The following is a 12,500-nucleotide window of genomic DNA, read 5'->3' as shown; positions in this document are numbered from 1 at the left end:
TATTGCCGGACTGGCCCCTGGCGAGTTGGGCAAAGTGTCGCAGTCCGGCAGCGGGTAACAGGCCAGCGGTCAGCGGCAGCTTATCGGTGATAACTTCGGGAAGGAAAGTCCGATCCGGTCGGGGTGAACTGCGACTGAACGGGGTGGTGGGGCCGCACAGACCAGTAGCGGGATTGTGTAGCTGCCTCTTGGCCCGGCCGAGGTACAGCCGTTGGCTGGAGACCGCTTTCCGACTGCTGAGCCGGTGCCGCGGGGACCCACCTTGACGCGCCGGCTGTCCGAGCAAGCCAGGGGCAAGGGGCATCCATAGGTACCAGAAGGGAGTCGGTCCGACACCGGGAAGTCGGGTGCCCGTCGCTCCGAATCGAGCCCGGTGTTTTCGTGCGTGTAACAGGGCGGGCGTTTGGACCCGGTTGTCCGGGAGCGGGTCCCCAACGGCGGGAGATTGCCTGGGTTTGGCCGGCCGGCAGTCGAACGCCTTTGGCTCCGGACTCCCGTGTCCGATTTCGGTCAGGGAGGGCTGGTTGGAAAGCCCCGACGCTGGCGCACACTATATTATCGGCCTGGGCCCCGGCAAGTTCGGGAAAGTGTCGCAGTCCCGTTCCGGCGGCCGCCCCGTCGGTCAGCGGCAGCTTATCGCGGATAACTTCGGGACGGAAAGTCCGATCCGGTCGGGGTGAACTGCGACTGAACGGGGTGGCGGGGCCGCACAGACCAGTAGCGGGCTTGTGTAGCTGCCTCTTGGCCCGGCCGAGGTACAGCCGTTGGCTGGAGACCGCTTTCCGACTGCTGAGCCGGTGCCGCGGGGACCCACCTTGACGCGCCGGCTGTCCGAGCAAGCCAGGGGCAAGGGGCATCCAGTGGTACCAGAAGGGAGTCGGTCCGACACCGGGAAGTCGGGTGCCCGTCGCTCCGAATCGAGCCCGGGGTTTTCGTGCGTGTAACAGGGCGGGCGTTTGGACCCGGTTGTCCGGGAGCGGGTCCGCAACGGCGGGAGATTGCCTGGGTTTGGCCGGCCGGCAGTCGAACGCCTTTCGCTCCGGACTCCCGTGTCCGATTTCGGTCAGGGAGGGCTCGTTGGAAAGCCCCGGCGCTGGCGCACACTATATTATCGGCCTGGACCCCGGCAAGTTCGGGAAAGTGTCGCAGTCCCGTAGCGGCTGCCGCCCCGTCGGTCAGCGGCAGCTTATCGGGGATAACTTCGGGACGGAAAGTCCGATCCGGTTGGGGTGAACTGCGACTGAACGGGGTGGGGGGGCCGCACAGACCAGTAGCGGGCTTGTGCAGCTGCCGCTTGGCCCGGCCGAGGTACAGCCGTTGGCTGGAGACCGCTTTCCGACTGCTGAGCCGGAGCCGCGGGGGCCCACCTTGACGCGCCGGCTGTACTAGCAAGCCAGGGGCAAGGGGCATCCAGTGGTACCGGAACGGAGTCGGTCCGACACCGGGAAGCCGGGTGACCGTCGCTCCGAATCGAGCCCGGTGTTTTCGTGCGTGTAACAGGGCGGGCGTTTGGACCCGGTTGTCCGGGAGCGGGTCCGCAACGGCGGGAGGTTGCCTGTGTTTGGCCGGCCGGCAGTCGAACGCCTTTGGCTCCGGACTCCCGTGTCCGATTTCGGTCAGGGAGGGCTCGTTGGAAAGCCCCGGCGCTGGCGCACACTATATTATCGGCCTGGACCCCGGCAAGTTCGGGAAAGTGTCGCAGTCCCGTAGCGGCTGCCGCCCCGTCGGTCAGCGGCAGCTTATCGGGGATAACTTCGGGACGGAAAGTCCGATCCGGTTGGGGTGAACTGCTACTGAACGGGGTGGGGGGGCCGCACAGACCAGTAGCGGGCTTGTGCAGCTGCCGCTTGGCCCGGCCGAGGTACAGCCGTTGGCTGGAGACCGCTTTCCGACTGCTGAGCCGGAGCCGCGGGGGCCCACCTTGACGCGCCGGCTGTCCTAGCAAGCCAGGGGCAAGGGGCATCCAGTGGTACCGGAACGGAGTCGGTCCGACACCGGGAAGCCGGGTGCCCGTCGCTCCGAATCGAGCCCGGTGTTTTCGTGCGTGTAACAGGGCGGGCGTTTGGACCCGGTTGTCCGGGAGCGGGTCCGCAACGGCGGGAGGTTGCCTGAGTTTGGCCGGCCGGCAGTCGAACGCCTTTGGCTCCGGACTCCCGTGTCCGATTTCGGTCAGGGAGGGCTCATTGGAAAGCCCCGGCGCTGGCGCACACTATATTATCGGACTGGATCCCGGCCAGTTCGGGAAAGTGTCGGCGACCCGTACCGGCTGCCGCCCCGTCGGTCAGCGGCAGCTTATCGGGGATAACTTCGGGAAGGAAAGTCCGATCCGGTCGGGGTCAACTGCCACTGAACGGGGTGGCGGGGCCGCACAGACCAGTAGCGGGCTTGTGTAGCTGCCCCTTTCCCCGGCCGAGGTACAGCCGTTGGCTGGAGACCGCTTTCCGACTGCTGAGCCGGAGCCGCGGGGGCCCACCTTGACGCGCCGGCTGTCCTAGCAAGCCAGGGGCAAGGGGCATCCAAGGGTACCGGAACGGAGTCGGTCCGACACCGGGAAGCCGGGTGCCCGTCGCTCCGAATCGAGCCCGGTGTTTTCGTGCGTGTAACGAGGCGGGCGTTTGGACCCGGTTGTCCTGGAGCGGGTCCGCAACGGCGGGGGATTGCCTGTGTTTGGCCGGCCGGCAGTCGAACGCCTATCGCTCTGGACTCCCGTGTCCGATTTCGGTCAGGGAGGGCTCGTTGGAAAGCCCCGGCGCTGGCGCACACTATATTATCGGCCTGGACCCCGGCAAGTTCGGCAAAGTGTCGCCATCCCGCAGCGGCTGACGGGCCGCCGGTGAGCGGCAGCTTATCGGGCATAACTTCGGGAGGGAAAGTCCGATCCGGTCCGGATCAACGGCAGCCGAACGGGGTGGCGGGCCCGCACAGACCAGTGCCTGGCTTGTGTAGCTGCCCCTTTCCCCGGCCGAGGTACAGCCGTTGGCTGGAGACCACTTTCCGACCACTGAGACGGCGGGGCGGGGGGCGGCCTGCACGCGCCGGCTGCCAGAGCAAGCCAGGGGCAAGGGGCATCCAACGGTATCTGAACGGAGTCGGTCCGACACCGGGAAGCCGGGTGCCCGTCGCTCCGAATCGAGCCTGGGGTGTACGTGTGTTTAACAAGGCGGGCGTTTGGACCCGGTTGCCCGGCACCAGTCGAACGCCTGTCGCTCCCGACTCCCGTGTCCGATTTCGTTCGGGGATGGCTCGTTGGAAAGCCCCGGCTCCGGCGCACACTATATTGCCGAAGTGGCCCCGGGCGAGTTCGGGAAAGTGTCGCCGTCCCGCAGCGGCTGACGGGCCGTCGGTCAGCGGCAGCTTATCGGGGATAACTTCGGGAAGGAAAGTCCGATCCGGTCGGGGACAACGGCAGCTGAACGGGGTGGCGGGGCCGCACAGAGCAGTGCCTCGCTTGTGTAGCTGCCTCTTTCCGCGGCCGAGGTACAGCCGTTGGCTGGAGACCGCTTTCCGACCACTGAGACGGCGGGGCAGGGGGCGGCCTGCACGCGCCGGCTGCCAGAGCAAGCCAGGGGCAAGGGGCATCCAGCGGTATCTGAACGGAGTCGGTCCGACACCGAGAAGCCGGGTGCCCGTCGCTCCGAAGCGAGACCGGGGTTTTTCGTGTGTAACGTGGCGGGCCTTTGGACCCGGTTGGCCGGGCGGCAGTGGAACACACACAGACACTCGCATACACTGAGAGAGACAGAGAGAAGATAGAGATACACAGAGTGAGAAAGACAAAGTCAACTCAGTAACTGAAATGTGAAAACTGACAACTGGGAAACCAAAAGTCAGAGTGGCAAATGATGAACCAAGGTGGCAAATGATTAACTGAAAACTTGTCATTCACATTTGGGACGGAATTCAGGATGGGAATGTATTCGGCCGCCTTACCGGGGCTTGGGGGTGCTGCTTTCCCGCTTGTGGAACCGAGTTGGGGTCGTCAAATGGCCTGGTGCATTGTTTGAAACACTGGTTAATGAGTTGTCAAGGTCGGAAATCATAGAACATAAGAGCAGCTCATTAACTGAAATTTTGAACATCGACAACTGGATAACCAAAAGCCAGAGCGACAAATGATTAACCAAGGAGGCAACTCATTAACTGAATTTCGAACATCGACAACTGGTTAACCAAAAGTCAGAGCGACAAATGATTAACCAAGGAGGCAACTCATTAACTGAATTTCGAACATCGACAACTGGTTAACCAAGAGTCAGAGCGACAAATGATTAACCAAGGAGGCAACTCATTAACTGAATTTCGAACATCGACAACTGGTTAACCAAAAGACACAGGGACAAATGAGTAACCAAAGGGCCAACTCAGTAACTGAAATTTCAAAGAGGCAACTCATTAACTGAAATTTTGAACATCGACAACTGGATAACCAAATGTCAGAGCGACAAATGATTAACCAAGGAGGCAACTGATTAACTGAAAACTTGTCATTCACATTTGGGACGGAATTCACGATGGGAATGTATTCGGCCCCCTTACCGGGCCTTGGGGTGCTGCTTTCCCGCTTGTGGAACCGAGTTGGGGTCGTCAAATGGCCTGGTGCATTGTTTGAAACACTGGTTAATGAGTTGTCAAGGTCGGAAATCATAGAACATAAGAGCAGCTCATTAACTGAAATTTTGAACATCGACAACTGGTTAACCAAAAGCCAGAGCGACAAATGATTAACCAAGGAGGCAACTCAGTAACTGAATTTCGAACATCGACAACTGGTTAACCAAAAGACACAGGGACAAATGAGTAACCAAAGGGCCAACTCAGTAACTGAAATTTCAAAGAGGCAACTCATTAACTGAAATTTTGAACATCGACAACTGGTTAACCAAAAGCCAGAGCGACAAATGATTAACCAAGGAGGCAACTCATTAACTGAATTTCGAACATCGACAACTGGTTAACCAAATGTCAGAGCGACAAATGATTAACCAAGGAGGCAACTCATTAACTGAATTTCGAACATCGACAACTGGTTAACCAAAAGACACAGGGACAAATGAGTAACCAAAGGGCCAACTCATTAACTGAAATTTCAAAGAGGCAACTCATTAACTGAAATTTTGAACATCGACAACTGGTTAACCAAAAGCCAGAGCGACAAATGATTAACCAAGGAGGCAACTCATTAACTGAATTTCGAACATCGACAACTGGTTAACCAAAAGACACAGGGACAAATGAGTAACCAAAGGGCCAACTCATTAACTGAAATTTCAAAGAGGCAACTCATTAACTGAAATTTTGAACATCGACAACTGGTTAACCAAAAGCCAGAGCGACAAATGATTAACCAAGGAGGCAACTCATAAACTGAATTTCGAACATCGACAACTGGGTAACCAAAAGACACAGGGACAAATGAGTAACCAAAGGGCCAACTCATTAACTGAAATTTCAAAGAGGCTACTCATTAACTGAAATTTGAACATCGACAACTGGTTAACCAAATGTCAGAGCGACAAATGAGTAACCAAGCAGGCAACTGATTAACTGAAAACTTGTCTTTCACATTTGGGACGGAATTCACGATGGGAATGTATTCGGCCCCCTTACCGGGCCTTGGGGTGCTGCTTTCCCGCTTGTGGAACCGAGTTGGGGTCGTCAAATGGCCTGGTGCATTGTTTGAAACACTGGTTAATGAGTTGTCAAGGTAGGAAATCATAGAACATAAGAGCAGCTCATTAACTGAAATTTTGAACATCGACAACTGGTTAACCAAAAGCCAGAGCGACAAATGATTAACCAAGGAGGCAACTCATTAACTGAATTTCGAACATCGACAACTGGTTAACCAAAAGACACAGGGACAAATGAGTCACCAAAGGGCCAACTCATTAACTGAAATTTCAAAGAGGCAACTCATTAACTGAAATTTTGAACATCGACAACTGGTTAACCAAAAGCCAGAGCGACAAATGATTAACCAAGGAGGCAACTCATAAACTGAATTTCGAACATCGACAACTGGGTAACCAAAAGACACAGGGACAAATGAGTAACCAAAGGGCCAACTCATTAACTGAAATTTCAAAGAGGCTACTCATTAACTGAAATTTGAACATCGACAACTGGTTAACCAAATGTCAGAGCGACAAATGAGTAACCAAGCAGGCAACTGATTAACTGAAAACTTGTCTTTCACATTTGGGACGGAATTCACGATGGGAATGTATTCGGCCCCCTTACCGGGCCTTGGGGTGCTGCTTTCCCGCTTGTGGAACCGAGTTGGGGTCGTCAAATGGCCTGGTGCATTGTTTGAAACACTGGTTAATGAGTTGTCAAGGTAGGAAATCATAGAACATAAGAGCAGCTCATTAACTGAAATTTTGAACATCGACAACTGGTTAACCAAAAGCCAGAGCGACAAATGATTAACCAAGGAGGCAACTCATTAACTGAATTTCGAACATCGACAACTGGTTAACCAAAAGACACAGGGACAAATGAGTAACCAAAGGGCCAACTCATTAACTGAAATTTCAAAGAGGCAACTCATTAACTGAAATTTTGAACATCGACAACTGGTTAACCAAAAGCCAGAGCGACAAATGATTAACCAAGGAGGCAACTCATAAACTGAATTTCGAACATCGACAACTGGGTAACCAAAAGACACAGGGACAAATGAGTAACCAAAGGGCCAACTCATTAACTGAAATTTCAAAGAGGCTACTCATTAACTGAAATTTGAACATCGACAACTGGTTAACCAAATGTCAGAGCGACAAATGAGTAACCAAGCAGGCAACTGATTAACTGAAAACTTGTCTTTCACATTTGGGACGGAATTCACGATGGGAATGTATTCGGCCCCCTTACCGGGCCTTGGGGTGCTGCTTTCCCGCTTGTGGAACCGAGTTGGGGTCGTCAAATGGCCTGGTGCATTGTTTGAAACACTGGTTAATGAGTTGTCAAGGTAGGAAATCATAGAACATAAGAGCAGCTCATTAACTGAAATTTTGAACATCGACAACTGGTTAACCAAAAGCCAGAGCGACAAATGATTAACCAAGGAGGCAACTCATTAACTGAATTTCGAACATCGACAACTGGTTAACCAAAAGACACAGGGACAAATGAGTCACCAAAGGGCCAACTCATTAACTGAAATTTCAAAGAGGCAACTCAATAACTGAAATTTTGAACATCGACAACTGGTTAACCAAAAGCCAGAGCGACAAATGATTAACCAAGGAGGCAACTCATTAACTGAATTTCGAACATCGACAACTGGGTAACCAAAAGACACAGGGACAAATGAGTAACCAAAGGGCCAACTCATTAACTGAAATTTCAAAGAGGCTACTCATTAACTGAAATTTGAACATCGACAACTGGGTAACCAAATGTCAGAGCGACAAATGAGTAACCAAGCAGGCAACTGATTAACTGAAAACTTGTCATTCACATTTGGGACGGAATTCACGATGGGAATGTATTCGGCCCCCTTACCGGGCCTTGGGGTGCTGCTTTCCCGCTTGTGGAACCGAGTTGGGGTCGTCAAATGGCCTGGTGCATTGTTTGAAACACTGGTTAATGAGTTGTCAAGGTCGGAAATCATAGAACATAAGAGCAGCTCATTAACTGAAATTTTGAACATCGACAACTGGTTAACCAAAAGCCAGAGCGACAAATGATAAACCAAGGAGGCAACTCATTAACTGAATTTCGAACATCGACAACTGGTTAACCAAATGTCAGAGCGACAAATGATTAACCAAGGAGGCAACTCAGTAACTGAATTTCGAACATCGACAACTGGTTAACCAAGAGTCAGGGCGACAAATGAGTAACCAAGGAGGCAACTCATTAACTGAATTTCGAACATCGACAACTGGGTAACCAAAAGACACAGGGACAAATGAGTAACCAAAGGGCCAACTCATTAACTGAAATTTCAAAGAGGCTACTCATTAACTGAAATTTGAACATCGACAACTGGTTAACCAAATGTCAGAGCGACAAATGAGTAACCAAGCAGGCAACTGATTAACTGAAAACTTGTCATTCACATTTGGGACGGAATTCACGATGGGAATGTATTCGGCCCCCTTACCGGGCCTTGGGGTGCTGCTTTCCCGCTTGTGGAACCGAGTTGGGGTCGTCAAATGGCCTGGTGCATTGTTTGAAACACTGGTTAATGAGTTGTCAAGGTCGGAAATCATAGAACATAAGAGCAGCTCATTAACTGAAATTTTGAACATCGACAACTGGTTAACCAAAAGCCAGAGCGACAAATGATTAACCAAGGAGGCAACTCATTAACTGAATTTCGAACATCGACAACTGGTTAACCAAAAGACACAGGGACAAATGAGTAACCAAAGGGCCAACTCATTAACTGAAATTTCAAAGAGGCAACTCATTAACTGAAATTTTGAACATCGACAACTGGTTAACCAAAAGCCAGAGCGACAAATGATTAACCAAGGAGGCAACTCATTAACTGAATTTCGAACATCGACAACTGGTTAACCAAAAGACACAGGGACAAATGAGTAACCAAAGGGCCAACTCATTAACTGAAATTTCAAAGAGGCAACTCATTAACTGAAATTTTGAACATCGACAACTGGTTAACCAAAAGCCAGAGCGACAAATGATTAACCAAGGAGGCAACTCAGTAACTGAATTTCGAACATCGACAACTGGTTAACCAAGAGTCAGAGCGACAAATGATTAACCAAGGAGGCAACTCATTAACTGAATTTCGAACATCGACAACTGGGTAACCAAAAGACACAGGGACAAATGAGTAACCAAAGGGCCAACTCATTAACTGAAATTTCAAAGAGGCAACTCATTAACTGAAATTTTGAACATCGACAACTGGTTAACCAAATGTCAGAGCGACAAATGAGTAACCAAGCAGGCAACTGATTAACTGAAAACTTGTCATTCACATTTGGGACGGAATTCACGATGGGAATGTATTCGGCCCCCTTACCGGGCCTTGGGGTGCTGCTTTCCCGCTTGTGGAACCGAGTTGGGGTCGTCAAATGGCCTGGTGCATTGTTTGAAACACTGGTTAATGAGTTGTCAAGGTAGGAAATCATAGAACATAAGAGCAGCTCATTAACTGAAATTTTGAACATCGACAACTGGTTAACCAAGAGTCAGAGCGACAAATGATTAACCAAGGAGGCAACTCATTAACTGAATTTCGAACATCGACAACTGGTTAACCAAAAGACACAGGGACAAATGAGTAACCAAAGGGCCAACTCATTAACTGAAATTTCAAAGAGGCAACTCATTAACTGTAATTTTGAACATCGACAACTGGTTAACCAAAAGCCAGAGCGACAAATGAGTAACCAAGGAGGCAACTCATTAACTGAATTTCGAACATCGACAACTGGTTAACCAAAAGACACAGGGACAAATGAGTAACCAAAGGGCCAACTCATTAACTGAAATTTCAAAGAGGCAACTCATTAACTGAATTTCGAACATCGACAACTGGTTAACCAAATGTCAGAGCGACAAATGATTAACCAAGCAGGCAACTGATTAACTGAAATTTTAAAATTGACAACTGGATAACCAAAAGTGGGAACTCATGCTTCGGACGGGCTTACATACGGCAGGCTGACGCCCGGCAGAGGCCCGGGCTTCGCCTCCCTTGCGTAAGCGACCGTCTCCGAATCGATTAAAGGCGTAAAATCGGAGTTCAGAGCGGGAAAATTTTTTCCCGAAAACGGCCGGAAAAAAAAAAATGTCTCCTTTTCCGCCGAGCAGGGTGGCATTCGAACGGGCACGGGAAGCCGCGTCTAACGGTGTAAAAACGGCTTGGCTCCGACGCGGGAGTGCGGAGATATGGCCGTTCAAAGTTGTACTGGAAGTCCGGAAGGAGAAAAATTTGACTGCCTGTAGCCGAAAAAAGTTCCAGCGGTCGGTCACAAAAGTCAAATCCGTCCCGCTGATTTGACACTTGTCATTTCTGGCAGGGGGGATTGGCGGGGTACCTGGAGAATGGTAGGAGGTGGTTTTTCGAGACTTTATCTGTTTTCCAGATTACTGTCTAGGGCCTCCAGGTCTGCAGAGACCGACCCGGGCTGCCGTCCAACCGACTTTTAACCCTTTTTGGGTGGAAATTTATTTCCATTTTTAACCAATTTTCGGGTTTTTGGTCGGGCTTAAAAACGGCAGCCTGACGCCCGGCAGAGGCCGGGGCTTCGGCTCCCTTGCGTAAGGGACCGTATACGAAACGATTAAAGCCGAAAAATCCGAGTTCAGAGCGGGAATTTTTTTTCCCGAAATCGGCCGAAAAATAAAAAAATTCTCCTTTTCCGCCGAGCAGGGCGGCATTCGAACGGGCACGGGAAGCCGCGTCTAACGGTGTAAAAACGGCTTGGCTCCGACGCGGGAGTGCGGAGATATGGCCGTTCAAAGTTGTACTGGAAGTCCGGAAGGAGAAAAATTTGACTGCCTGTAGCCGAAAAAAGTTCCAGCGGTCGGTCACAAAAGTCAAATCCGTCCCGCTGATTTGACACTTGTCATTTCTGGCAGGGGGGATTGGCGGGGTACCTGGAGAATGGTAGGAGGTGGTTTCTCGAGACTTTGTCTGTTTTCCAGATTACTGTCTAGGGCCTCCAGGTCTGCAGAGACCGACCAGGGCTGCCGTCCAACCGACTTTTAACCCTTTTTGGGTGGAAATTTATTTCCATTTTTAACCAATTTTCGGGTTTTTGGTCGGGCTTAAAAAACGGCAGCCTGACGCCTGGCAGAGGCCGGGGCTTCGGCTCCCCTTGCGTAAGGGACCGTATTCGACCCGATTAAGCCCCGAAAATGGATCCAAATGTCGGCCGACCAAGTAAGCTTGCTGGGGAGAGAGACTAAGTGCCGGGCTGGGCACCTCATTAACCAGTGAAAAGTTTTGGCTGCTGGAGAGACTAAGTCCCAGCCTGGGCACATCATTAACCATAAATGAAAAAGGCGAGGCCGAGTCTGGTGCATGGCTAACTGATTAACCAAATTGGCAAGGCCCGGGCTGAAAGTGAATGAGCGACCCGTGGCCAGGGGGCTGGAATGCGGGAGAGAATCCAACCCCCAAAATATGGAAGTCCGATGAGAAAATATTCGGCCGCCTTTTGCGGGCCTCGGGTGTTGCTTCCCGGCCTGGGAAAGTGAGTTGCTCCCGCCGAATTGACATGTGCATTTAACGATTTCGAGACATGATTAACCAAAACGCGGAAGTCCGATGAGAAAATATTAGGGCCCTTCAAGCGGGCCTCCGGTGATGCTTTCCGGCTTGGGAAAGTGAATTGCTCCCGCCGAATTGACATGTGCATTTAACGATTTCGAGACATGATTAACCAAAACGCGGAAGTCCGATGAGAAAATATTCGGCCGCCTTTTGCGGGCCTCGGGTGTTGCTTCCCGGCCTGGGAAAGTGATTTGCTACCGCCAAATTGACATGTGTCATTTCTGGCAAGTGTCTCAGGACATAGTTAATGAGTTGCAGTTTGGGAAATCATTAACCTCGTCGGAAGTCCCGATGAAGAAAAAAAAAAGTGCCATTTGCGGGGATTTGGGTGCTCCTGGTCGGATAGAGGTGGCCGTTTGACCCGCTGATTTGACACTTGTCATTTCTGGCAGGGGGGGTTGGCGGGGTGCCCGGAGATTTTCGGGAACACGATTTTCAGAACAAAATTCACTCAGCGGGAGCACTTTGAAAATGCCCGAAAAGTGTTACTTTGCTAAAAGGCTCATTTTATCAATATAGAGACCTTTCAAAGAGTATTGGAAAGTCATATTAAAGTGGTTTTGTGGCTTTTATGACTTAATGACAAAAAACTCTAAGTGTGAATCTGAAATCGTAGACAGACAGCAGAAACATATAAATAATTCCAGCGTCTAAGTTTCATTTGCTGTCTGTCACACAGGTGCCTCTGAACCGGTCAGGGCCTGTGACCCCACTGAGCTTGTGTTTTGTGGCTTATGCACACGCAGTGTTTGCACCAAGTTCCCCTGTGTTGTGCGCTCAGTGGGCCCGTCCAAGACAGCAGAAACAAGATGTACATGCCAGCGTCTTTAAAGTTTCATTTGTTGTCTTGTCACACAGGTGCCTCTGAACCGGTCAGGGCCTGTGACCCCACTGAGTTGTTTACTGGGGCTAATGCACAAGCAGTGTTTTGTCAGAGAGTTCCACTGTGTTGTGCGCTCAGTGGGTCCGTCTAAAATGACAAGACAGCAGAAACATTCCAGCGAGTTTCATTTGTTGTCTTGTCACACAGGTGCCTCTGAACGGGTCAGGGCCTGTGACCCCCGCTGAGTTGTTTACTGGGGCTAACGCACAAGCAGTGTTTGTCAGAGAGTTCCACTGTGTTGTGCGCTCAGTGGGTCCGTCTAAAATGACAAGACAGCAGAAACATTCCAGCGAGTTCCATTTGTTGTCTTGTCACACAGGTGCCTCTGAGCGGGTCAGGGCCTGTGACCCCATT

This window comes from Somniosus microcephalus, unplaced genomic scaffold (assembly GCF_052327205.1).
Source record: "Somniosus microcephalus isolate GS21.2 unplaced genomic scaffold, FLI_Smic_1.0 scaffold169, whole genome shotgun sequence".
NCBI lineage: Eukaryota > Metazoa > Chordata > Chondrichthyes > Squaliformes > Somniosidae > Somniosus > Somniosus microcephalus.
This window is presented reverse-complemented; position numbering follows the sequence as displayed.